This window comes from Adiantum capillus-veneris, chromosome 8 (assembly GCF_014529385.1).
Source record: "Adiantum capillus-veneris isolate H3 chromosome 8, ASM1452938v2, whole genome shotgun sequence".
Classification (NCBI taxonomy): Eukaryota; Viridiplantae; Streptophyta; class Polypodiopsida; order Polypodiales; family Pteridaceae; genus Adiantum; species Adiantum capillus-veneris.
In genome coordinates, this window is record NC_140938.1 from 32,271,405 (window position 1) to 32,298,694 (window position 27,290).

At 43.4% G+C, this 27,290-nt stretch overlaps 4 pseudogenes; 3 read left to right on the top strand and 1 right to left on the bottom strand.

Moving 5' to 3' along the window:
* Positions 1–974: 974 nt before the first annotated feature.
* Positions 975–2,568, bottom strand: LOC147451914 (uncharacterized; annotated as a pseudogene).
* A 1,601-nt stretch (positions 2,569–4,169) lies between these two features.
* On the top strand, positions 4,170–4,751 carry LOC147451915 (uncharacterized; annotated as a pseudogene).
* A 1,772-nt stretch (positions 4,752–6,523) lies between these two features.
* On the top strand, positions 6,524–7,126 carry LOC147451916 (uncharacterized; annotated as a pseudogene).
* A 1,774-nt stretch (positions 7,127–8,900) lies between these two features.
* Positions 8,901–9,503, top strand: LOC147451917 (uncharacterized; annotated as a pseudogene).
* Positions 9,504–27,290: the final 17,787 nt, after the last annotated feature.

Sequence of the window (27,290 nt, forward strand, 5' to 3'; positions counted from 1 at the left end):
CTGGCTTTTATTGGGGATGTACGTCCCCGACTCGGAAGTAACTCGTTGGATGTTTTTTGCGGGCCAGCAGGCAGTTGTTTTTTTTTCTCCGAAATGTAATCGCTTGCAGGTTTTGGGCGATAGAATCTGGAATTACAGGGAAGCTTGACCAATTGCATAGGGGCATGTTGCTTGAGGAAAACAAAGTGGAAAGGGGAGCTGAGAATGCAAGGACGGAAAGAAGAGAATTACAAACCAATCGGTCTAGTCATGTGGATGGGCTGAAGGCCTCTTTAGACGGTCGATGGGTTCCTCCTCGACGAATCAATAGTCAGGGAAGTATGACAATAGGGGAATACCGGGCTAATTTGAGGGGCCAACAAATGTCTAAACGGTGCGGTGATATATGTCAGTAGGAGTTGGATTGCAGGTCGACCCGGGTGATGGATGGCCGAGGGTCCCCCTCGTCGAAGGGGACTAAGCAACACGTGGAAGAGCGGTATGAGTGCGCATGAGAAGACTGAGAATGGTAGAGACCGGACTCATAAGACCGAGCAATGTATTGCGCCATTCATGGTGCTTTGCAATTCAGGTGTGGAAGCAAGGAAAGATGCATGGAAAAAAGACATGGTTGATGTAAGGCACTACTTAGTTTGCAAGTACGTGGGCTTCGGCGAGCACCACCCCGCGCTTCACCCGAGCTCTTTTATTTGGTGAGTGGCTTGGACGAGGTCCAGGACAATAGAACGCGAGTTGGAATATGACGAGTGGATCACGTGGCTAGCCGTTGTGCTCATGCTTCTGGACATTAAGAGATGTTGGCAAGGATTGAATCTCTACAGTCGGCAGGCAGCGAGGTGACGCATAACAGTTTTGTTTCATTTGTCTTTCTTATAGACGGAAGACATACACACCATGTACATTTGATTTGTCTCATAGGATGGTTTTGGCCCGACATAGACGTTAAAAAACTAACTTGCTTTCTTTCTTTCTCTCTACTTACCATGCTGCGACACGTCGATGACCCATGAGTTTGCACATTTGCTTGACCATCCAGTTATGACTCCATCTTGTCCCATACTCCGTCTCTAGTGTGTTGATAACATATTTCTTGTCATCCTCATGTTGATCACTATAGTGCAAAATAAAGTCGATTAGTAATTCAACTAACAAACTAAAATTTATGTTTTTTATGTTAATTAATACTTACTCCCATGGTATATGAACCTGCTTTAGATAAGACGAGCAAAGGTCTCCCATCCAACATTTGAGGGCGATGCCGGCTCCGAGCTAGACGATAGCCCCGTCAGGCAAGAAGTTGCATGTGACACCCAAGCTGCCAGTGTACATGCGCATCGGTGGAGGTGGGGGCATCGATGGGGGAACTGGCAGCTGAGGTGGTGTCTCACAAGTCGATCGGCCTGGTGGCGTGCTACTCTGTCGATGATGCCTACATGCAATATAAACATACGGCAGATGAGATGAGAGTTCTTAAAAACTACTTCATATTTAATCCATAATCACCATAATAGATATACCTACAAGACTGACGGCCACCACTAGCCTGTGAATCAGGTGTCACCTGAGTACTAGGAGGTACATTAGGAGTAAGCCACTGACTCTCGTGATGTGATGTACCTGGAATAGGAGTCCTAAGCAAACAAAGACATCAAGGGAATACATATATTAAGATTTCTATATTAAAAAAGGAATGACATTACTACTTTATCAATCAAAAAGATTACCGATGCGCTATGGTCTAATATGCATGAGAGGAAGTCTCCACTACTATGTGTGACTAGGAGGATGTACCCTCTCCAGGACGTACAGGAAAACTGAATCGCCCAAGAAACTCAATGGAGCTGTCTAAACCGGCGTCGTCCATCTCCATATAATCTCACATAGCCTCCGTCAAAGCCTCTCCCGATAGTCCAGTGGTACGTAGCAAAGTCTTGATAAACATCAACTTCACTCTATGACCCTGGTCACTCATCGCATCTGTATATTTAAAACAAACTATATGTTAGACTAACACAAGCATCGTATCTGCACGTAGCATCAATGCAAGTAAAAATATTAATAGATCAAGAATCTACAGATGAGGTCGAAGCAACCATGAATGGAGTGAACTACAACAAAAAAGATCAAACAAAAATGCTACAGATGCTTCGAAAGGTTATGAATCAAATGCAAGATCAGGTAGCAAAACTGGAAGAGAAACACGCTCAAGAACAGATTCAATGCAAGAGAAGCTACATGAGCGATTTGATGGTTTGTGGTCGAATGTAGCATGAGCTTATAACCATATGGCAGATGTGGACAAAATGAAGCAGATATTCATGTATTTCTGGAAAGGACTCAAGCTGAGCTATATGCTGTTGTTGGCAGCATTATAGTTGATGCCCATGCTTCCGCTTCTGCTTCCACTGCCCACTCTCACATGGACTCAGACGCTGAGGTTCTTCTCCTAAGCCAGCGATCCCCTGTTGATTGCTTCCGTCACAAAGAACTCCCTCAAAACTGAGATCGCTCCCCCTTGGTGGTTGTGTTTTTTGCAAACAGCCAGCGTTTTCACCTCTCAGGCTGCATTTTCTGTGCTACGGAGCCAGATCAGCCATCACTCCTCCCTTCTCTCTCATCCCCTATGGGATTGCCCCAGATCAGCCCTAAGATCTTGTTCTTGGTGGCCAACACACAAGCCTTGCCTAATCTGCACCTTCACGTTAACTCTCAACCCTTGCATTAATCGCATACGGGTACCAATTCGATGAAAGGACGCTTGTTCTAGAGCACATGAAGGAGGACCTGCAATTGGAGAGGGAAAGAGCAGCCCCATCAAGCGGCACAAGGGACCTGTGTCTTTAGCCTGGAGAGGGGAATGTTGAGCTTTCTACCTCTGATCTTGCCTTCAACTTCTCGGCTTTGCATGCGGTGCATTGCCGGCCCATATCCTCTTCACACAACACTGTTTCCAGCCATTAAACCTTGCTGTTTTTTCCTTTGTTTCCAGCCCTCCGATGGATGTGGTACGAGAGATCCACACCCCATCAAGCCTCTCCTTCGCTCTCACATTTATCGGGGCAAACGGGCCCGCTGAAATCTGCATTACAGCAGCATTTTCAGCCCCTCGGAGTTGCAGTTTTGGGTGGGCAGCATTACCTTGGCTTGTGTTTTCCATAGAGGATGATGCTACCTCATGGCAGGACACCATCCGGTGGTGTTCATTGCGGTCTTCTGTTGACTGCTCCAGCACAGGGTGGCTTCGACATCCGCTGTAGTAGATATGTATGCTAGGTTCAGTTGTAGTAGCATGAAGACTAGGAAATTTTTTGTGAGCCATCTTGCCATAAAGGTAACCTTCACAAAGCTATGGATAAGGGAAAAAGGCAGTGCTATAGGCAAGATGATGTTTGACAATATGTTCCATAGATGCACGGCAACATACGGGCTTTCTTGGCATGTTCACGTCCACGGTGACTCTCCACTTATGTTCAACGTGGGTTTTGCTTCTAGAGTAAGGCCAATTTGATCAGGATCAGCTTCGCCTGCAGCAGCTGATGCAGGATCATGAGCCGGAGTTAGATTATTGGCGATCTCGTAGAGGTTGTAGGCTTCAGTGAAATCATGTAGGGTGTGAGCTTGATGCCGGCAGAGGTGAGAGTGTTTTTTCAGATTCCAGCCCGTCTCATCCTTGTCCTCATCATCGTTGACATCGTCGGCAAGTCCATAGCATTTAGAGATTGTGCAATGAATAGTAGAGCACTCTTGCCATAGAGAGCGGGGCCTTCGGAGGTGGGTTTGACAACTTTTCTGGTGTCGTATTTTTCTCTCTCTATCTCTCAATCTCAACACCTTCATGCACACTGTTTACCACTTTGTTTGTGTCCACGTCCACTTACACTCTCTCATTAAAGGAATGGAAGGCTCTCCCTTCCGTAAGTAAAAGGAACCTTGAGCACGATCGGATCACTCATCTCGAGCAAAGTTCAACTCTCATTTCCGCTGCACCTAGCAGCCACATTCGCCATACCCATTAGCAAGCACCATATGCAACACATGGTTGCCACATTCGGCATATGACATGTCAAAGACAGCTTTATGCCTCAACCCTTTTGTATGAGCCCAGCTGACAAAGTTCTCTCACCCATGTAAAGTTCTTGGAGCTACGCCACATGGCTTAAAGGTGCTTAATGCAAAAATCACCCATATTCGGCAATAACATTGTGTCCGATGAGCAAGATATGTATGAGCATTGCAATGAGATTAATGTTGACATTACTTCAAAAAAGTTGGATGAAGATTTTGTTGTGGGCAAGATTCTAGAAGCAAACACAGAGGGTTTGCAAGACTAGGTTCAAGACTACACATGTCATGAGGAATCTAAAAGTGCAATAGAACCTTACAATGAGGAGAGTAGACATGCTTGCAAAGGATTGGGGATTTTAAAGCATGTCATAGGGTTTGACTGTCTAGAGATGCCTATCATATGCAGTAAACATAGAGCGGGTGACGATGTTCCATTGCAAATTAATGTCACATCGAGGAGGTTGCAGCACATGTTAAATGAAGAAGGATGTAAGTTCAACTATAAGTTTGGGAAGTTTCTTATAACTCCTTTTGATCCAGGTGGAGCTCAATGCAAGCTACATGAGCGATTTGATGGTTTGTAGTCGAATGCAGCACGAGCTTATAACCATGTGGTAGATGTGGACAAAATGAAGCAGATCTTCATGTATTCCTAGAAAGGACTAAACCTATTGGCAGCATTATAGTTGATGCTCATGCTTTCACTTCCACTCACATGGTATTAGACGTTGAGGTTCTTCTCCTAAGCCAGCCATCTCCTGCGGATTGCTTCCGCCGCAAAGAACTCCCTCAAAACTAAGATCTCTCCCCCTTGGTGGCTGTGTTTCCTCCAAACAGCCAGCGTTTTCACCTCTCAGGCTGCATTTTATGTGCTATGGAGCCAGATCAGCCATCGCTCCCCCCTTCTCTCTCATCCCCGAAGGGATTGCCCCAGATTAGCCCTAAGATCTTGTTCTTGGTGGCCAACACACAAGCCTTGCCTAATATGCACCTTTGCGTTAACTCTTAGCCCTTGCGTTAATTGCATACGGGCACCAGTTTGACGAAAGGACTCTTTTTCTGGAGCACTTGAAGGAGGATCCGCAATTAGAGAGGTGAAAAGCAGCCCCATCAAGCAGCACAAGGGACCTGTGTTTATAGCGTGGAGAGGGGAATGTTGAGCTTTCTACCTCTGATCTTGCCTTCAACTTCCCAGCTTTGCATCCAGTGCATTGCCGGCCCGTATCCTCTTCACACGACACTGTTTCCAGCCAAAAAACCTTGTTGTTTTTCCTCTGTTTTCAACCCTCCGACGGCTTTGCTACGAGAGATTCACACCCCATCAAGCCTCTCCTTCTCTCTGACATCTATCGGGGGTGAACAGGCCCGCTGAAATCTACGTTACTACAGCGTTTTCAGCCCCTCGAAGTTGCAGTTTGGGTTGGACAGCAGTGCCTTGTCTTGTGTTTTCCAAAGAGGATGATGCTACCTCATGGCAGGACACCATCCGGTGGTGTTCATTGCGGTCTTCTGTTGACTGCTCCAGCACGGGGTGGCTTTGACATCCACTTGAGTAGATATATATTCTAGGTTCAGTTGTAGTAGCATGAAGACAAGGAAATTTTTGCTAACCCATCCTGCCATAAAGGTAATCTTCACAAAGTTGTCGATCAGAGCAAAAGGTGGTGCTATAGGCAAGATGATGTTGGACAATATGTTCCGTAGATGCACGGTGGATGGGCTTTCTTGCCATGTTCACGTCCACGTCCACGTCGACTTTACACTTATGTTCACGTGGGTTTTTCTTCCAAAGTAAGGCCAATTTGATCATGCTCATCTTTGACAGTAGCTGATGCAGGATCATGAGCTGGAGTTAGATTGTTGGCAGTCTTGTAGAGTTTGTAGGCTTCAATGAGATCACGCATGGTATGAGCTTGATGTCGGTAGAGGTGAGAGAATTTTTTCAGATTACAACCCGTCTTGTCGTCGTCCTAATCATCGTCGACATCGTCGGCAAGTCTATAGCATTGTAGAGATTGTGTAATCTATAGTAGACCGCTCTCGCCATAGAGAGTGGGGCCGTTGGAGGAGGGTTTCACAACTTTTCTGGTGTCGTATTCTTCTTCCTCTATCTCTCAATCTCAGCACCTTCATGCACAGTGTTTACCACTTTGTTTGTGTCCACTTCCACTCTCTCATTAAAGGAACAGAAGGCTCTCCCTTTCGTAAGTAAAAGGAACCTTGAGCACAATCGGATCACTCATCTTGAGCAAAGTTCAACTCTCATTTGTGCTGCACCTAACAGCCACATTCGCCATACCCATTAGCAAGCACCATATGCAACACATGGTTTCCACAGTTGGCGTATACCATGTCAAAGACAACTTTATGCCTCAAACCTTCTGTATGAGCCCAACAAACAAAGTTCTCTCAGCCATGTAAAGTTCTTGGAGAAATGCCACATGGCTTAAAGCACTTAATGAAAAAATCACCCATATTCGGCAATAACATTGTGTCTAATGAGCACAATATGTATGAGCATTGCAATGAGCCTAATGTTGACATTACTTCAAAGAAGCTGGATGAAGATTTTGTTGTGGACAAGGTTCTAGAAGCAAACAAAGATGGTTTGCAAGACTAGTTTCATGATGACACATGTCATAAGGGATTTCAAAGTGCAATAGAACCTTACAATGAGGAGAGTAGACATGCTTGCAAAGGATTGGGGATTTTAAAGCATGCCATAGGGTTTGAGTGTGTAGAGATTCCTATCATATGTTGTAAAGATAGAGGGGGTGACGATGTTCCGTTGCAAATTAATGTCAGATCCAGGAGGTTGCAGCTTATGTTAAATGAAGAAGGAAGCAATCTCAACTATAGGTTTGGGAAGTTTCTTATAACTCCTTTTGATCTAGGTGGAGCTCAATGCAAGAGTAAGCTACATGAGCGATTTGATGGTTTGTGGTCAAATGCAAAACAAGCTTATAACCGTATGGCATATGTGGACAAAATGAAGCAGATCTTCATGTATTTTTAGAAAGGACTCAACCTGAGCTGTATGTTGTTGTTGGCAGCATCATAGTTGATGCTCATGCTTCCGCTTCCACTGCCCACTCTCACATGGTATTAGACGCTGAGGTTCTTCTCCTAAGCCAGCGATCCCTTGCTGATTGCTTCCGTCGCGATGAACTCCCTCAAAACTAAGATCGCTCCCCCTTGGTGGCTGTGTTTCCTACAAACATCCCCAGCGTTTTCACCTCTCAGGTTGTGTTTTCTATGCTATGGAGCCAGATCAACCGTCGCTCCTCCCTTCTCTCTCATCCCCAAAGCGATTGCCCCAAATCAGCCCTAAGATCTTGTTCTTGGCGTCCAACACGCAATCCTTGCCTAATCTGCACCTTTGCGTTAACTCTCAGCCCTTGTGTTAATCCCATACGGGCACCAATTCAACGAAAGGACGCTTGTTCTGGAGCACGTGAAGGAGGACCCGCAATTGGAGAGGGAAAAAGCAGCCCCATCGAGCGCCACAAGGGACGTGCATTTTTAGCCGGGAGAGGGGGATGCTGGGCTTTCTACCTCTGATCTTGCCTTCAACTTCCTGGCTTTGCATGTGGTGCATTGCCGGCCCGTATCCTGTTTACACGACATTGTTTTCAGCCATAAAACCTTGCTATTTTTCCTCTGTTTTCAGCCCTCCGATGGCTGTGGTACGAGAGATCCACACCCCATCAAGCCTCTCCTTCGCTCCGACATCTATCGGGGGCGAACGGACCCACTGAAATCTACATTACAACAGCGTTTTCAGCCCCTCGGAGTTGCAGTTTTGGGTGGACAGCAGTACCTTGGCTTGTGTTTTCCATACAAGATGATGCTACCTCCTGGTAGGACACCATCTGGTGGTGTTCATTGCAGTTTTCTGTTGACTGCTCCAGCACATGGTGGCTTCACATCCGCTTGAGTAGATATGTATGCTAGGTTTAGTTGTAGCACCATGAAGACTAGGAAATTTTTGGTGAGCTATCCTGCCATAAAGGTAACCTTCACAAAGCTGTCGATCAGGGAAAAAAGGTGGTGCTATAGGCAAGACGATGTTTGACAATATGTTCCGTAGATGCAAGGTGGACGGCGGGCTTTCTTGCCATGTTCGCATCCACGTCGACTCTGCACTTATGTTCACGTGGGTTTTGCTTACAGAGTAAGGCCAATTTGGTCAAGCTGAGCTTCGCCTACTGCAGATCTGATGCAGGATCATGAGCCAGAGTTAGATCGTTGGCGATCTTTTAGAGGTTGTAGGCTTCAATGAGATCGCACAGGGTGTGAGCTTGATGCCGGCAGAGGTGAGAGCATTTTTTCAGATTCCAACCCGTCTTGTCGTCGTCGACATCGTCGGCAAGTCCATAGCATTGTAAAGATTGTGCAATCAATAGTAGACCGCTCTCGCCATAGAGAGTGCGGCCTTCGGAGGAGGGTTTCACAAATTTTCTGGTGTCGTATTCTTCTCTCTCTATCTCTTAGTCTCATCACCTTCATGCACAGCATTTACCACTTTGTTTGTGTCCACTTGCACTCTCTCATTAAAGGAACGGAAGGCTCTCCCTTCTGTAAGTAAAAGGAACCTTGATCACAATCAGATCACTCATCTTGAGCAAAATTCAACTCTCATTTCCACTGCACCTAACAACCACATTCACCATACCCATTAGCAAGCACCATATGCAACACATGGCTGCCACATTTGGCGTATACCATGTCAAAGAAAACTTTATGGCTCAACCCTTCTGTATGAGCCCAGCAGACAAAGTTCTCTTAGTCATGTAAAGTTCTTGGAGCAATGCCACATGGCTTAAAGGCGCTTAATGCAAAAATCACCCATATTCTGCAATAACATTGTGTCTAATGAGCACGATATGTATGAGTATTGCAGTGAGCCTAATGTTGACATTACTTCAAAGAAGCTGGATGAAGATTTTGTTGTGGACAATGTTCTAGAAGCAAACAAAGATGGTTTGCAAGACTAGTTTCATGATGACACATGTCATGAGGGATTTCAAAGTGCAATAGAACCTTACAATGAGGAGAGTAGACATGCTTGCAAAGGATTGGGGATTTTAAAGCATGCCATAGGGTTTGAGTGTGTAGAGATTCCTATCATATGCTGTAAAGATAGAGGGGGTGACGATGTTCCGTTGCAAATTAATGTCAGATCCAGGAGGTTGCATCTTATGTTAAATGAAGAAGGAAGTAATCTCAACTATAGGTTTGGGAAGTTTCTTATAACTTATTTTGATCCAGGTGGAGCTCAATGCAAGAATAAGCTACATGAGCAATTTAATGGTTTGTGGTCGAATGCAGCACGAGCTTATAACCGTATGGCAGATGTGGACAAAATGAAGCAGATCTTCATGTATTTCTGGAAAGGACTCAACCTGAGCTATATTTTGTTGTTGGCAGAATTATAGTTGATGCTCATGCTTCCGCATCTGCTGCCCACTCTCACATGGTATCAGACACAGAGGTTCTTCTCCTAAGCTAGCGATCCCCTGCTGATTGCTTCTGGCGCAAAGAACTCCCTCAAAACTGAGATCGCACCCCCTTGGTGGTTTTGTTTCCTACAAAAAGCCAGCATTTTCACCTCTCAGGCTGCGTTTTCTGTGCTATGGAGCCAGATCAGCCATCGCTCCTCCCTTCTTTCTCATCACCGAAGGGATTGCCCCATATCAGCCCTAAGATCTTGTTCTTGGTGGCCAACACACAAGCCTTGCCTAATATGTACCTTTGTGTTAACTCTCGGCCCTTGTGTTAATCGCATAAGGGCACCAGTTCGACGAAAGAACTCTTGTTATGGAGCACATGAAGGAGGACCCACAATTGGAGAGGGAAAAAGCAGCCCCATCAAGTGGCACAGGGGACCTGCATTTTTAGCTTGGAGAGGGGAATGCTAGGCTTTCTACCTCTGATCTTGCCTTCAACTTCCCGGCTTCGCATCCTGTGCATTACCGGCCCGTATCCTCTTCACACGACACTATTTCACACGACACTATTTCCAACCATAAAAGCTTGCTATTTTTTCTCTGTTTTCAACCCTCCAATAGCTGTGGTAGATCCACACCCCATCAAGACTCGCCTTTGCTCCGACATCTATCAAGGGCGAATGGACCCGTTGATATCTACATTACAGCAGCGTTTTCAGCCCCTCGGAGTTGCAGTTTTGAGTGGACAGCAATACCTTGGCTTGTCTTTTTCATAGAGGATGATGCTACCTCCTGGCAGGACACCATCTGGTTGTGTTCATTGCGGTCTTCTATCGACTGCTCCAGCACAGGGTGGCTTCGACATACGCTTGAGTAGATATGTATGCTAGGTTCAATTGTAGCAGCATGAAGACTAGGAAATTTTTGGTGAGCCATCCTGCCATAAAGGTAACCTTCACAAAGCTGTCGATCAGGGCAAAAGGTGGTGCTATAGGCAAGACGATGTTTGACAATATGTTCTGTAGATGAACGGCAAACGGGCTTTCTTGCCATGTTCATGACATGTCAACTCTCCACTTATGTTCACGTGGGTTTTGCTTCCATAGTAAGGCCAATTTGATTAGGCTCAGCTTCGCCTACAGCTGATGCAGGATCATAAGCCGAAGTTAGATTGTTGGCACTCGGGTAGAGGTTGTAGGCTTCAGTAAGATTGCGCAGGGTGTGAGCTTGATGTCGGTAGAGGTGAGAGCGTTTTTTCAGATTATAGCCCATCTCGTTGTTGTCCTCATCGTCGGCAAGTCCATAGCATTGTAGAGATTGTGCAATCAATAGTAGACCGCTCTTGCCATAGAGAGTGGGGCCCTTTGGAGGAGGGTTTGAAAACTTTTTTGGTGTTTTATTCTTCTCCCTCTATCTCTTAGTCTCAGCACCTTCATGCAAGTGTTTACCACTTTGTTTGTGTCCACTTGCACTCTCTCATTAAAGGAACTGAAGGCTCTCCGTTCCGTACGTAAAAGGAACCTTGAGCACGATCGGATCACTCATCTTGAGCAAAGTTCAACTCTCATTTCCGCTGTACCTAACAGCCACATTCGCCATACCCATTAGCAAGCACCATATGCAACACATGGTTGCCACATTCGGCGTATACCATGTCAAAGACAACTTTATGCCTCAACCCTTCTGTATGAGCCTGCAAACAAATCAGGACTCGAGGTACAAATTTTCAAGCTTAATATTGACTGAGGGTAGCGGTTGGCTATTTGTGCATAGTATCAAGTTGCTGGCAGCATATTTATACGCCTACACCAGCTTTAAGATGAAGCTGTAAAACTCGTACTAGGTATTGAGCGAGCTGTAGTGTTAATATTGTAGAATTATGCTACACCTAGAAGGCAATCTCCATTTGTTTTATTAGATGATGAAATATGGGAGTGAACCAAAAACTCCACTGATTGGTAGCTAAATTTTTGAACTACACCCTATCTGTTCAAGGGGGGGTTCTACTATCATAGCACCAGGTTATGGATACACCAAAAATCCTTGGTTGTGAGATAACCTAAAACTCACGGTTGACGAGGACACCAAAAACTCAAGGTATCATGAGAGGTATGTCTAATTCAAGCTTGAGGGGGGGATTGTTGGGTTTCCAAGCCCTCATTGATTTTGATGTCAGCTCATGGGAACAAGATCTTAAAGGCATGCAAATCACTTATAGTTTGCATGGCAATCTTTTACTTTATATGTAAGTCTTTACAAGCAAGAAACATAGCGCTGCTTTTGTTTGTCCTTTGCAATGTCGACTCTCTCTCTCTCTCTCTCCCTCTCTCTCTCTCTCTGCTTCTACCGTCTCTCTCGCCATGGCTTGCAGCAGCAGGTGGCACCCACCATAGCCTCGCGACATAACAGCTGGGAACTTGCTTGTGCATTGTGTGTGAGCCTCAAAAGGCTGCAAACACACAGCTAGAGAATCCTAGCAAGCTCAAGGAACAATGGTGTGTCACTCACCTCTCAATGCTTTCGGCGTGAAGGATCCTGTGCTGCAAAGAAGAAGGAGCTATCGCCGATGCCATGCTCTACCACCTCACCATCGCCGATGTCGCCACAATGCTCTCTCTCTCTCTCTCTCTCTCTCTCTCTCTCTCTCTCTCTCTCTCTCTCTCTCTCTCTCTCTCTCTCTCTCTCTCTCTCTCTCTCTCTCTCTCTAGCATACAGACACACATACACGAAGGAGAAGGAGACAGAGATGGAGCAAGAGCACTTCGTAGATTACACCTCAAAGAATGAGGATTTTTAGGTCAAATGGACCTTTTATAAGAGTTTGGTCCATTCACATATGGCCGCCCACAGTGGCCGGTCATTGCAAAACTAATGTAAAAATAAGATAAGTGGTGTGCCTCTCATTGGCGATCACCTACACACCTATTGGACCGATAAGCCCAGTCCATGACTCGATCAAATAAATAATATGCGTCCATTGAAGGTGATAGGGTGTCCGTGAGGGCCAATTTGGTAGAAAGCTTAAAGCTTTGCATAGTGACAATGGAGGCGAGTACATCTCCTCTGAGATCAAGGACTTTTGTAGTAAAAGAGGCATTAGAAGATAGTTTTTACCACACCTTACACACCCGCCCATAACGGTGTGGCTGAGAGGATGAATAGAACCATTCAGGAACAGGTCACTTCTATGTTGTCTACAGCCAACTTACTTCAAGAATTTTGGGGAGAAGCTGTTACGATGAGTGCTTATTTGGTCAATTGGTCACCTAGTACACCACTGAAGTACAAGGTTCCGCAGGAGATGTGGAGAGGCAAAGAGCCCAATTATGGCAGGCTACATGTATTTGGGTGTGAGGCATTCTCACATGTGCCAAAAGTGCTTAGACAAAAGCTGGACCCCAAATCACACAAGTGCATCTTCATTGGATATGATGTAGACGGAGATATGGATATCATCTCTGGCATTCAAAATCTAAGAAGGTCATACATAGCTCATAGGTGATATTCAATGAGTCTAAGATGCATAAAAAGCTAGTGAAAGACATTGAGTATTGCAGAGTACGATTTGAGGATGTTTCCTCACCGCTAGTTACACAAAGTGTTGGACATGCTAGTGATGCACCTTCCACTAGTACAGACACATGTTGCTCCAAAGAGAGTGGAATCCAGCAGTCAAGCACTTCGGAGATCTACTCGTACATCTCATGCTCCTGAGCATTTTGAGCCAGGATTAGACTACTTGCTAGTCTCACTGATTGCGGTGAACCTACTTGCTACAAAGAGGCCATTCAAATGGATGATAGTGTGAAGTGAGAAGAGGCTATGCAATCTGAGTATAACTCAATCTTAGCAAATGAAACTCGGGAATTGACCAAACTACCTACGGGTAAACAGGCATTACCATGCAAATGGGTGTACAAGAAGAAGTATATCACAGATGATTCCGAGCCTAAGTATAAGGCTAGATTGGTTGCTAAAGAATTCAAGCAAACAAAAGGCATGGATTTCAATGAAATATTTTCTCCAGTGGTCAAGATGACTACATTGTGTCTTGTGCTTGGTCTAGTAGCCATCGAGGACTTGGAATTGGTCCAAATGGATGTGAAGACAATGTTTCTTCATGGGGATCTTGAAGAGGATGTTTACATGAAACAACCATAGGGTTTTGCGATAAAGCTTGAGAAGCCAACATGGGTAGAACTGGTGTGTAGACTCACAAAAGCTTTGTATGGATTAAATCAAGGCTCACGACAATGGTACATCAAGTTTGATAAGTACATTCAATCTCAGGGTTATGTACGGAGCCAAGAGGATCATTGCTTATACACAAAGAGGTTGAACGATGGTTCCCTCATCATTCTGATTCTGTACGTGGATGATATGTTCATAGCCGGGAAGTCAAAAGATGATATTGCACTTCTCAAGGATGCCTTAAGCAAGCAGTGTGCTATGAAAGATTTGGGCAATGCACATCACTTTCTTGGTATGCATATCAAGAGAGATCACAAATGTGGCATACTTGAAATTTTGTAGGAAGAGTATATTCACAAGGTCTTGCAACATTTTAATATGCAAGGGGGGAAAGCATTGAGTACTCCAATGGCAGCATACAAAAAACTTAGCAAGCATGATTATCCCAAATCGGATGTTAAAAAGGTAGAGATGGAAAAGGTGTCGTATTCTTTGGCAGTTGGCAGTCTCATGTTTGCCATGGTTAGCACACGGCTAGACATTGCATATTCGCTAGACATTGCATATTCAGTGGGAGTGGTCAATAGTTTTATGGTAAATCCAGGCACAAAGCATTGGAAAGCATTGAAGCACATCTTGAGATACGTTAAGGGCTCAGCTAGCAAGTGCTTACGCTTTAGGAACATGATGCATCCATAGTTGGATACATTGATTTGGATTATGCACGTTGTATGGACACTAGGCAATCCACATCTGGCTACGTTTCCTTGTTCGCTAGAGTGACAGTTTCTTGGAGATCACGTATCCAAAATTGCACTTCGTCTTCCACCACTAAGGCAAAGTATGTTGCAGCTTCTAGTTTTAGTAAGGAAGCTATGTGGTTATCTCATCTAGTGGGAGATTTTTGTATACACTAGACTCCAATGCTACATTGTGACAGTCAGAGTAGTGCAATTGCGTTAGCAAACAACCCCGTGTTTCACTCCAACTCAAAATATATAGAGGTTACGTATCATGTGGTACAGGATATTTTGGCTAGCAAACGCATTGGATTAGTCAAAGTTCACATGGATGAAAACCCAGCAGATGCTTTAACAAAGAGCCTAGCCTCATAGCGGTTTGTACATTGCATAGAGATGATGGACGTAGGGTGAAGAAGCTACAGTCATGCTTCATGGTTTTGTACATTTTTACATAGTAGCCCCTACATTCTTTAGCCACTTGGGCCACATTGGCCTTCAAGTGGGAGATTTTTGGGTTTCAGGCCCCGTGGCTGGGTCGCTAGGCGCCCGCCCTCTTACTTCATTCTTTGTTTATAAAGGAAATAAGGAGAGTGGACTAGTAATCTCACAAGCTCTACCAAACACAGTAGTTCTCTGCATCCCCTTCCCCTTCTCTCCTTCCCTTCCCTTGCACTCTCCAACCGCTCCTTCAAGAATGTTGGTGACATGCTTGGAGACCTTTCAAGAATCAAAGCAAAGTGACAATGCATGGATGTCCTTCCTCAAGGGCAATAGAGGCTTGTGCTACAATCTATCAACCAGCATTGTGATAAAGTACTTTATGGATTTACACTTGATTCATGTTTTTTACCCACCCTCATATTACATGCAACCATTTGAGGAGGTTTTCTGCAGTGTTCTTCACTTTCAGATCCCAAGTATTTGGTCATGTAGTATAGAATCTCAGAGCCAAGTTTGTGTCTTATTCAAAAATTCAAGAAAAGAACAAAATAACCTTGCAGTTCATCACCACAACAGAAAAAGAGCTCCAAATAAAGTACCGCAAAGCTCTAGAATACCTCTAAAAAAAGAGCTCCAAATAATGTATCGCAAAGCTCTAAAAGACTGCCACTTGACAAGTGGCACCAGTCACGTAGGCCCAAGCACTACCTAGCTATCAACTAGCTGTGTTGTGGACGACATAGGCTAGGTTGCATTGCTAACATCAAAGCCTATGTAACAACCTATATTGTAACTTTCCATTTTTTGAGAAATATGGATGTGTCTAGTCAAATGTCCTTGTAAATTATAGATTCTCAAATTAAAAATGTAAAGGATGAAGGGATTATGAGCCAGATATAGCAGGGCTAAATGCTTCCAGATTGTATCAATCTCTATGTTGTAAAAGAGTTCGAAGATTACCCATTTTTTACCTAAAACCCTTTGGCTAAGGTATAGAAGCCAATTTTTGTAAAACCTAAAGAGGATTTTTTGGGGGGATAATAGGCGTACAATGTTTTTGCAAAGCACTATGTACTCTCCTTCTTGTTTCTCAAGCTCATAACTCCCTTGTGAAGTGTCCATTTGAAGTGTTGTCTGCTTCATCATATTCATAGGTGAAAGCTCTTCGTAACATTGTAGCTCTCTCATGATAAAACTATGTTTTTATTGTGGCTAACCTCCTTCTAAATCTACTCATAACTCAAGATTTATATTTCAAAACTGCATTTTATGCATAGGAGGGGTGTTGGGGCATCATTGCTAAATCTGAGGTGCATTGGGGACCAAAATAGCTAGGTCAAATTCACCCTGCAGATAATAATTGTGATTTTGGCAAGTGGTCAAAAGGGGAATTTGAGGCCATAGGTATGTGTTTTTAGTCATTGCCTAGACGTCCTACAAATTTGGTCATGTTTGGACTTTGTTTGCTTTGTGAATCAATGAGATTTGCTTGCAGGTGTCATAGTTAGCGTTTGTTGCCTTACATGCAGCTGAGTGTAGCTTCAAGTAGATAGGTATTGAGTATGTTTCCCAAGATCTTAACAACCTCGTGTAGCCTCCATGCACTAGTTCAGTCAACTCGATCCCACGGTATAGCATTTATAAACGTAGTTCTCACTGTCTCTACAATAAGATAGTGAGGCTTGGCAACCAGCAAGCTCACAGTGTATGTGTAGGTCCACTTGCCAAGACAAGTCAAAAGAGAAGGGGGGTGAGTTTTTTTCTAGATAGCAAGGGGGAGAAGTGTTAGATCAAACACTTAGTTGCATTTTGAGTGTTTACTTCTCATTGATCCATGATGATGGAAAAAAAAGAGAGGGGCTCATGGGCTCTGATAGCGGGAAAAAGAGCAGTGCAATTGGGTGGCCTCTGTACTCGTGCACACTCCACAAACCACGCCTCATGCAACCAAGCAAAGAACAAAACAAAGGGGGCACCACCCTAAATTAAGAGGTTTAGGCACCTCACACATAGTGCACATAGGCAAGTGAGACTTCTGGCATTATGATGGCATCAAAACATATGGCAAAACACATAGAAACGAAGCTTAGGGACCTTATGTAGCATATATATACACAAGACATCAGCTTAACAATACAACGGCATCTGATCATACATAACAAGGATATAGAGAAGCAAGCCAAGGATGGCATAATCCCTTGTCAAAAACAATCAACCCAGCAAGTAGGTATGATCCTACTAGCAACACATCAATACCTTAGAGAATGATGGCGAGGATGGTGGCCATGGAGCATGAGAGAAGACTCCTTATTTAGGTTTTAGGGCTAGTAATGTAGCATACTAGAGGGAGAGAGAGAGGGAGAGAGAGTAGAGCTCCATCCATAGCTCCTCGTTGTGAGCAATGTCGTCATAGCTTCATTGCTTGGTGAAGGGGGTGAAGTGTTGGTTTTGAGTGAGAGAAGGCCTCCTTATATAGGTTTCTGAGAGGGTTTAGGATTAGGGATAAACATGCTTAAATCCGCTGATTGGGGTTACTTTTTGCTTAGGGTGGTCAACAGATTGAGGTCACCTGATATGTCACCATCAAGATATTCTCTAGAGTGATGTGAGAGGGGAGGGTAAATGCTGATTTTTCTGATTGTGACACATGGGGATAAGGCCTTGACCAGCATTTAAGAGCAGGTAAGGTGGCTGTTGAAACTGGAGGTTCTGCACATGTCAGGGGGGGACCTGCGGGGGGGAGGTGGCAGTTGTGTCCTCCTGAATATCAAATTCTCAAAAAATCCTCAACCATGGCTTCTTTTGACATGTGTTCTTTGAAAAAATCAGCATGTCTCTTTTCAACTCATAAGTCTTTATCCCTGTTGACTCACCTTTACCATAAGATTTTCCCCTTTTCTCCTCCTGTAACTGCATTGTTGATGCCCAATCACTGCTTCTAGTAACAGTGAACTGTTACCTACCAAATACTTATGGTGCAGTAAAAAATATTTACCATGGGTAAAAAAAGTTACTGTAGGTAAAAAGTGATTTGTATTTACCATGTAGGTGAAAAATATTTACTGTGGTAAAAAATATTTACTGTCGGTAAAAAAGTGAAAACGGAGTATGCTGTGCTGTGAGTCCACACGAACATCCTCGTGTAAATTTCACTAGAAATTCACACCTAGAATGGGCTATTCTGTAAGATATAGGTTGTAGGCATGCATAAGAGCTCGTTCCCACGTATCTTCTGTCCATGGCACTTCTTACTCTTTGGTGCTTGTGAAGTAGATTTTTCTTCTCTTTCGAGATCCCTTGGACTAGAGTATCCTCATCTCCCCAACAACTGACTGTGCCTTTATTGCATCTTCAGAAGGGGTCCTAAAAACCATGCATCAGGCTCTATGCTCAAGCACTTGGCTATGGATGCAAATCCAAGCAAGAGAGCTCATATTATCCTTATTTATTATTCTAGCTATGCTAAAAGCTTGCTCATGGTATAAGAATTACTACTTCTTTTCTTGAAAAATACTTCTCATCACCCTCACCTACCTCCATCCCCGCAGTTCTTTCTCCCTGTGCTGGGGTGTTTAGGGATTGGGAAGGAGGGTTACACCATGGAATCTGAGTTCAACCAAGCGACTATAGGGAGAAGGCCTTGGACCAATTGGAAAGCTTGAAGTTGGGACTTGCGGAAACCTTTTGAATAGATGACACAGGCTAGATCCCTCGTAGACAGGCTACCCCAACAATTGGGAGATTTCATGAGTAAGAAGTGGGTGGAGAAGTCCTTGACTGCTTCAACTCAGCTGAAGCTTTGATAAACCTTGTGGACTGAAGCTCTAATGGATGATTTTATTGCGGTTGTCACCAGAATAAAAAATGCTAGAATACACTTTTTTTGCTCACCAGGTAACTCTTTGCCCATTGTTCTTATGAATGACCCTACTGCTGACACCCTGATGCTGGATCTCAAAAGAGAGCTAGAAACCCTTAAATTGCATAGGGCACTACAAGAGAAAAATACGTCCTTAGCAACATCAACTTGGTCGTGTCATCAGACAAATATGGTGGCATAGCTCAAAAGAGAGCTAGAAGAAAGCACAGCACTTGGCCAGGGCCCAAGTATGGTGCAAAAATTGCAATAACCCCAACCACCCACCTCAAGAATGCCCCATGATGGTCATCATCTACACCAAAACTTGGCCTCGTCCATGCACATGATCACCGCTTTGATGGGCCCCTCAACCGGTTCGCCTTGGACTACCCACTTAGCTATTGTTTTGGTGCCCAATCTTGAAGGAAAAATTTTGACCGAAAAGGCTTTCCCAATTGATGTTTCCTTGGTGGGTGACGTAGTTGACAAAGTGTTGCATCTTGACAAAAACTTTGTTGATTTATATGCTATGATGTATTGGATGCACGCAAGATTTTAGTCTCACTTGTACACACTGGTCAATTCATTGTCAACAAGTTAGGGCTAGTCATCTCTTTTGTAGAAGGAACAACATAGCACTCCTTCTCTGCAATATTCAAGCTCCATTACCTCTGCGCAAAAAAATACCTCTTTACATTATATTAATTTTTTTGCTTTCATCTATTACTCATCTCTACATTGTCATCACCATCGTATTGTGTGTGTGTGTGTGTGTGTGTGTGTGTGTTATTTTTCCCTCTCCCTCCCTCTCTACAACAAAAAACAAAAATATATATGTACATGGGTTGCTCAAGCAACCAAGATGCATAGGCTTTGAATCACTCATTTAGAATAATATTGATATTGCTTTTCTAACCAATCACCCATACAATAATGATATTTTCCTTGTGTTTAAAAAAATAATCAAGTCACGCTCGTCATTGTAAAAAATAAAGAGCATCACAATAGATGCGGTGAGGACATCTTTGGAGCGAATAGATGTCAACACCTTTTTTGGTATGTTCGATTTCCAACAAAGACGATTCCTCCCTTTTGATCCAAGCAGTAGAATGCCATACATCATCTATTGGTATTACGCTTGGTATTCTCCGTTAGATTCAATATTTTATGTGAGGTTTATTGTTATGGTGTGCCAATACCTTCACCCAAGAGGACAATATTCAATGGCAGGGCCACTTCAACGACATTACACAAAATTGTCATTGTCAATAGAAGTGGTTGCCTTTTTTTTTACTTGGGAGAGAATCATGAATCGCGCAAACACAAGTATCATACCCGGGACAAAAAACAAACAGATTCATTGAAATTTTTGATTCTCCAACAAACAAATGAACTCCTTATTGCTATTGTGAGGCAATTTGCTAACTAGGTACTAGAACCATCCTAGAAATAGACGCAATAACACGGAACAAAAAACCCAAAAAAATTTGCATCCCATGATTGGCTTGAACATAGACATCCAGCAAGCTTCCCCGCCAAACAATTACATCCCATGATTGGCTTGAACATAGACATTGAGCAAGCTTCCCCACCAAACAATGTCATAAAATCTAATATCTAGCTTTACCCAAATAATTTTCTCATATTAAACTGATAATTTAATATGGGAAGGTAAAAGAGGAAACAAGACCTAGAACATGGATATGTGTTGTTAGACCTAACTCAACATGGGGCCAAAAAGGAGATGGTTACATCTCGACAGGGTCTTAAAGGAGATGGTCTATTGAAGAACAATGTGCAAATAATGGAGCTTAAAAGACCTTAGGGTTAGATTCATTAAAGTCCTCAAAAGGTTAGTGTTAAAAGTCCTTAGACCTAGGGTAAGCTAGGCATGTGCTTCAGATGCTTTTCATGCTTGAGCTGATCAAGGTGTTTGAGGTGCTTGTCTTGCTTGATGACTAAGGTGCTTGTCGTGCTTGATGACCAAGGTGCTTGAGGTGCTTATCATGCTTGATGACTAAGGTGTTTGTCATGATTGAAGGCCAAGGTGCTTGTGGTGTGCAAGTCAACCATGATCCCTACAAAGGAGGGGGCAAGCCCTAAAGGTAGGGGCATGAGAGAGAACACACACACATTCAAAGCAATCCCTTTCCACAAGAGGCATATAGGACACATGTCAAGCCCCTAGCAAGATTGCCCTCATATTGTGCCTAAAGCCTATTGGATGACCTTTAGAGAGGTCCAATAAAAATTTAGATTAATTAAATAATTATCCAAGCATTATTCAAGCCCTCTCTCTCAAAGGGGAAAGAAGGACACTTGTACAAATGCTAACCCTACTGCTTGAAATGACCATGTCTTGTGATTGGCCAAGCTTGGCAAAGCCAATAGGGATCAAGCATGACTCACATAGAGAGAGAGAGAGAGAGAGAGAGAGAGAGAGAGAGAGAGAGAGAGAGAGAGAGAGGGGGGTCGACCTAGGCAAGGAGGGGGACTCATTTCTGTGCATACTCACACACTCTCCCACTGTGTGAGCAAGAGCTTCATCTCATTCTCCAAGCTTGAGATGTTGAGAGCCTACACCAACACCTCTTGGCTATGGAATGAAAATCCAACCAAGAGCTATGCTTCAAAGCAATACTTGCCATCTTCTTCATCTCCATTACTATGCTATGCTCTAAGAGTAATGATAAGTGAAAAAAATACTTCTTTCTCATATGCTACTTCTTCCTCTTCCCTTCCCTCACTCCGTGCTAGCTCTCTCCACCTTTGAAGGTGTTTGAGGTCGGGACAAGCTAATGTTTTTTCAAGGTAGTTACGACGGGCATAATCTTGGTGCATGAAGCTTACCATCTTCATTCCACCAACAAGGTCTCAAGGAACACAAAGCATGTATTGTACCAAGTCTCTCTCCATGGGAGAATCCATAATACAAAAGCCTTTTGGAGGGGGGACCGGTTCCAAGTGAATTTGGTCCTTAGCTGTTGTCAATTTCTCTAATTATCTCTCTCTTTTACAAGTATTGTTCATGCCAAGCTAGCTAGGTAAGATGGTTATTTTGTTGTCACCAATCAAGTACTCTTCTTATGCTCATGATGAATTTCCTTAAGGAAATGTTCACTACACTCATCCTAATTCCGCTATTTTCAATGTTATGAGTCCAATTTCATTACATTGATATCAAAGCTATTGGTTTCTCTTTTATTGCTTTAGAAGAGAGGTCCTTAAAGGTTGGACCTCTTCATTGCAAGAGGGTAAGTGGGACATAGATTTATTATCCCAGTTGAAAAGAACTTAGTTCGAGGTACACTGTTGGGAACTATAGACTTAATAATGGAATCTTTCGGGTCTTGCCTTTGGCTTAACCAGTATTGAGCTACTAGCAAGCTCAACAAGAACCATAATCAACCAAGAAATGTTAGAACCTCTCCACTAATCTTTGCAATCAACAATCTCTAAACCACGGGTGTGGCTGCTTGAGAGCTAATTTTCAAAAGTAAAGAAGAGTAGCAGCTAAAGTTTTGAGTTGCCAAAGCACAAAGTAGCATAAACATAATTTTAGTGAGCATGGCTGACAATAATAAAGAGAGTAGAATGAATATTGATAACTTTGATTTTGCACATGAAGGTGCTACTAATGATGTCCCCATATTTGTGAACTATCTTGTCACTAGGTTGCAACAAGCTATGGGCAAGCCTGCCTTGCAAGCCAAAGTTAACCAACAACTTTGAACTCATGGGATTCTCCAAACTCCCCAAGCAGAGAGAGATCTTAGGAAGCCTCTTGTAGAGACTTCCAAAAGAAGACTCTCTCCGGTGAGAGAAGAGGAAGAATCCTATGAACGTGAAAGAAGTGAATCTAAAAATTCATCTGAAGATGTGGCTCCACAAAGACAGTGGTCTTGCCGATCCCCAACTCCTCCCATTAGGAAAAGATCATCATATAGTCCTTCTCCTTGTCATTTTGAGAGGGAAGAGAGGAATCAACAGAAGAAAAAGGCGAGAAAAAGGTCACCCTCTTCATCATCTTCCTCCTCTTCCAATGAAAGCAGGGGTTTTTCTCCTAGAGAATATAAGAGGGGAAGAGATTGTTGTTACTATATACATGTGGTAGTGATGTGTGTGAACACATTAGGACCGCCGGGGTATTTTTTCCCTCTTTAGGAGGTTTTTTCCCCCGTGCATTGTATATACGCCCATCATTCTAGGGCTATCTATCTTTCCATTGCATACTAAGAAACACGCTCTCCATTGTGTGCCTTGAGCTTCCTTCGTCTTCTCCAATTTGTGTGTGTTTCTCTGCAAACCTAATTCCAACAATTGGTATCAGAGTAGGTCACGTCCTCTCGGGCTTAGTCGCCAGCTGCTCCAGCACACGCCTGCTCACTTTCTCCAATTTTAGTCAGCTTTGGCGAGCGTTCGTAGGTCGACAAATGCTTCGGAATAGCTTGAAGAGCTTGGTCTGCTCAGATTTTCGATTTGGGCTCATTTCGGCCTCCGTTTCCACTACAGGCAGTACTGCACAAGCTATTTCGCCATTTTGTGCAGAATTTTTGGCAGTGCCGTTTTCTGCATAACAGGTGCCTTATAGTCTTCTACGGTTTGTGCTATATAGCACGTGTTGTTCTCGCTCCATTTCTCCTATTTTCGAGCAGTTTTCACATCAGGTGCAACATTTACCATGGCTGACAACAACACAGATGTGTTCAAGATGTTTGTTGCTGAGGACAGGTTGGGTGGGGACAACTACCCTATGTGGGCTTATATGATGCAACATGTTCTTGTGTCAAAGGGCGTCTGGAACATTGTGCAGGGCATTGATGTACGTCCTGGTTCTGAGGATGTAGGCGATGTTGAGGATGTTGCAGGTCTTGCTACAAGGATTGCTGTTGTTAGAGTTGTTTTGCCTACGGCAGAACAAGCTCGTTGGGATGTTAAGGATGCGCATTCTCATGCATTGATTGCGTTGTCTGTGAAGCGCACCATTGTTCCTCACATCCGTTCAGCAAAATCCTCAAAACAGGCTTGGGATATTCTAGCAGGTCTTTATGCAAGCCACAATGAGGATAAAATTGCTTTGCTGCGTAAAGAGCTGGAGTCGAAGATTATGCATGAGGAAGATGATATGGACACTTTCCTTGCTAGTGTCAAGGATATCAATGAGCAACTTATTTCTGTAGGTGAAGTCATTTCAGACATTTCCCTTGTGCAGACTGTTCTTGATGCCTTACCAGATTCCTACCAGACTTTTGCTAGTACTTGAAGACTGATGACCCTAGGAAATCCTGAAGTTGTCAAGTTTGATGCATTATGCACATTGCTATTGCAAGAGTCACTTTCTAGAAAAAACAGGACTAGGCAGCGTGCAGTTGAACAGGCTTTTATTGCTTCTCAAAGAAAGGATGGTAACAGTAATGCAGCTACTTCTTACAGTTCTGCTGCGAGTGGAAAAAATTATGTTCCTAATGCTTCTGCTGGCAGCAATTCGTCTGGAAATTCTGGTGATGAAGGCAAAAAGAAGATGCGTTGCCATTATTGTAAAGCTAATGATCACTTGATCAAGTCGTGTCCTAAGTTGAAGGCCAAAAAGGCTAAGAAGAAAGAGGGTGGTTCCACTGTAAATGCTGATTCCACTACAAATGCAGCCTGTTGAGTCTTCTCTGAAAGGAGACTATAATGCTGATGTTGATGTAGAATGGGCCTTTAGCACAGAGTGCACTTACAATCCTATTTTCCATGATGCATGCTTGTCAGTTGATGTGGATTCACATGTGTGGTATTTCGATAGTGGTGCTACAAAGCACATTACCTCACATCGTGAATTGTTTACCTCTCTCGATCTGCCCCTCATGGGCATTCAGTCACTTGTGCCAACAATGCCTCTTATCCAATTCAGGGAGTTGGAAAGATTGTGCTTACTGCTGCTAATGGCAGTTCTTTCACACTTGTTGATGCACTTTATGTACCTGGAATCAAGAAGAATCTCTTGTCGTATCCGCACTTGCTAGACTTGGACTTGTAGTCAAATTTGTGGATGACAGATGTACAGTTCATGATCTCAGTTTTGGTGATGAAATTGTTGCATCTGGGCTTTTGTGCTGTGGGCTGTATAAGCTCACTTTGTATGACAAGTGTGAACAAAATTTTGCAAATGCTGTTGCAGATTCAAGGGCTATTTCAGATGCAAAACTTTGGCATGCACAGTTTGGTCATCTGAATTTTGCCAGTTTGCTACGTTTGCAGAAATTTGATATGGTTTCTTCTTTGCCGCCTCTTGAAGCACATGTCAAACATGTTTGTGAAGGCTGTATTTTGGGTAAGATGCAGCGTTCTAAATTTCCAAAGGATGGTTCAGTTCGGGCCACATGCAGGTTGCAGCTTGTGCATAGTGGTGTTTGTGGGCCCATGCAAACTCTGTCCTTGGGCAATTACCTGTACTTCGTGACTTTCATTGATGATTACTCCAGGCATGCATGGGTATTTCCGCTTAAAGCAGAGTCCGAAGTTTTTATGTGCTTCAAACAATTTCTGGCTATGGCTAAAAATGTCTCAAAATGTACTATGGGCACCCTCCGTTCCGATCGAGGGGGGGAGTATATGTCTCATGAATTTAATGCATTTCTAGCTAGTCGTGGGATAAAACACCAATGTACAGTGCCTTATACACCTCAGCAAAATGGTGTTGCTGAGAGGAAAAACAGGTCACTAACGGAAATGGCACGATGTATGGTCAAAAGTCAAGCTTTGCCGCATTCTTTTTGGCTTGAGGCCATCATGTGTGCCACTTATGTACTTAACCGGTGTCCTACGAAATCTTTGCAGTCTATTACTCCATATGAAGCATGGCATGATAGAAAGCCTTCTATTGAGCACATGCGTGTTTTTGGTTGTTTGGCATATGCTTTGGTGCCACAAGTGCAGCGCAAAAAATTGGATGATAATGCTGTCAAATATATTTTTGTTGGTTATAGTGCTGAAAGCAAAGGTTACAGGTTGTATCATCCGCAAAAAAAAACGTATTCTGGTTTCTCAGGATGTAGTGTTTGTGGAAGATTCTATTCAGCCCTTCCTGTCATGTACTAGAGACAGTAATGTAAGCTCACAGGACATTTATGACACTTTGTTGCCTCTTTTCAATGGTGGAAATACGAATGTAAGTTCCAATGAGGAAAATGTACAACCTCTGGGGGTTTCTGAAAATGTTCTAGATCAGCCTATTACTGATGCAGATGTACATGATGTACTTGATGAGGAAAGGGTTGAAAATGAGCAGGCTAGAGGTATGCCAAAATGGCTGGTGCACACTTTGCGTGACAATAAATTGGATGCACCTTTTCTAGTTGTACTCGTTCAGGCTCTCACCATGCATCTTATGCATCAGATTGTTATGCTTTGGCTGTGTCTAGTTTACATGACGTTGAGGAGCCTCTGTCTTTCGATGAAGCACAGAATTCAGAAAATCAGATGGCTGCCATGCAATCAGAATATGATGCACTTATAGAAAATGAAACATGGACTTTATGTGATTTGCCTCCTGGCAAAAAGGCCATTGGTACAAAGTGGGTTTACAAGTTGAAATGCAAACCGGATGGTGAGATCGATCGCCATAAGGCTCGACTTGTTGCAAAGGGTTATGCACAGCAAAAAGGCATAGATTATGAAGAGACATTTGCTCCCACTTGTCGTATGACTACTGTGCGTTTTCTATGTGCATTGGCAGCTCATTTTGGTTGGGATGTACATCAATCAGACATTGTTACTGCTTTCTTGAATGGTGACATATTTGAGGAAGTTTATGTAACGCAGCCTCGCGGTTTTGTCATAAAAGGACAAGAGGACAAAATGTGCAAATGTAACAAGGCTTTGTATGGGTTGAAGCAATCTCCTCGTGCTTGGTATGAGAAATCTGACACTCATTTGGTCAAACAAGGCTTTCGTAACAGTCCAACAGAAAGCACATTGTATGTAAAGCGTGAGGGTGATGTACTTCTCATTGTGGTTCTTTATGTTGATGATTTGCTAATCATTGGACCAAATGAGAGACATATTGCTGAATTTAAGGCTGATTTGAATGCTACTTTCAAGATGAAAGATTTGGGACTGTTGCATCATTACTTGGGTATACAGTTTAAGCAGTGTGATGGTGGTATTGCCTTGTGTCAGAAAAGTTACATAGAGACATTGCTATGTAAGTTTGGACTTGAGGATTGCAAACCTATTGCCACTCCCATGGAAACAGGTTTGAAGTTGAGTCTACATGATGCTAGCGATCCTGCTGATGTCACTCTTTATCAAACTGTTGTTGGCTGCCTCATTTATGTATACAACACGAGGTCAGATATTCATTTTGCAGTCTCACATGTCAGCAGATTTATGCATAGGCCTGGGTCTAAGCATTGGCAAGATATCAAGAGGATTTTCCGCTACCTTAGTGGCACTTTACATCTTGGCTTGTTTTATCCCAAGGGGGGATCATTGCCGCCAGACTTACATGCTTTTCGGACTCAGATTGGGCTGGTTGTTTTGACACGAGAGTGTCCA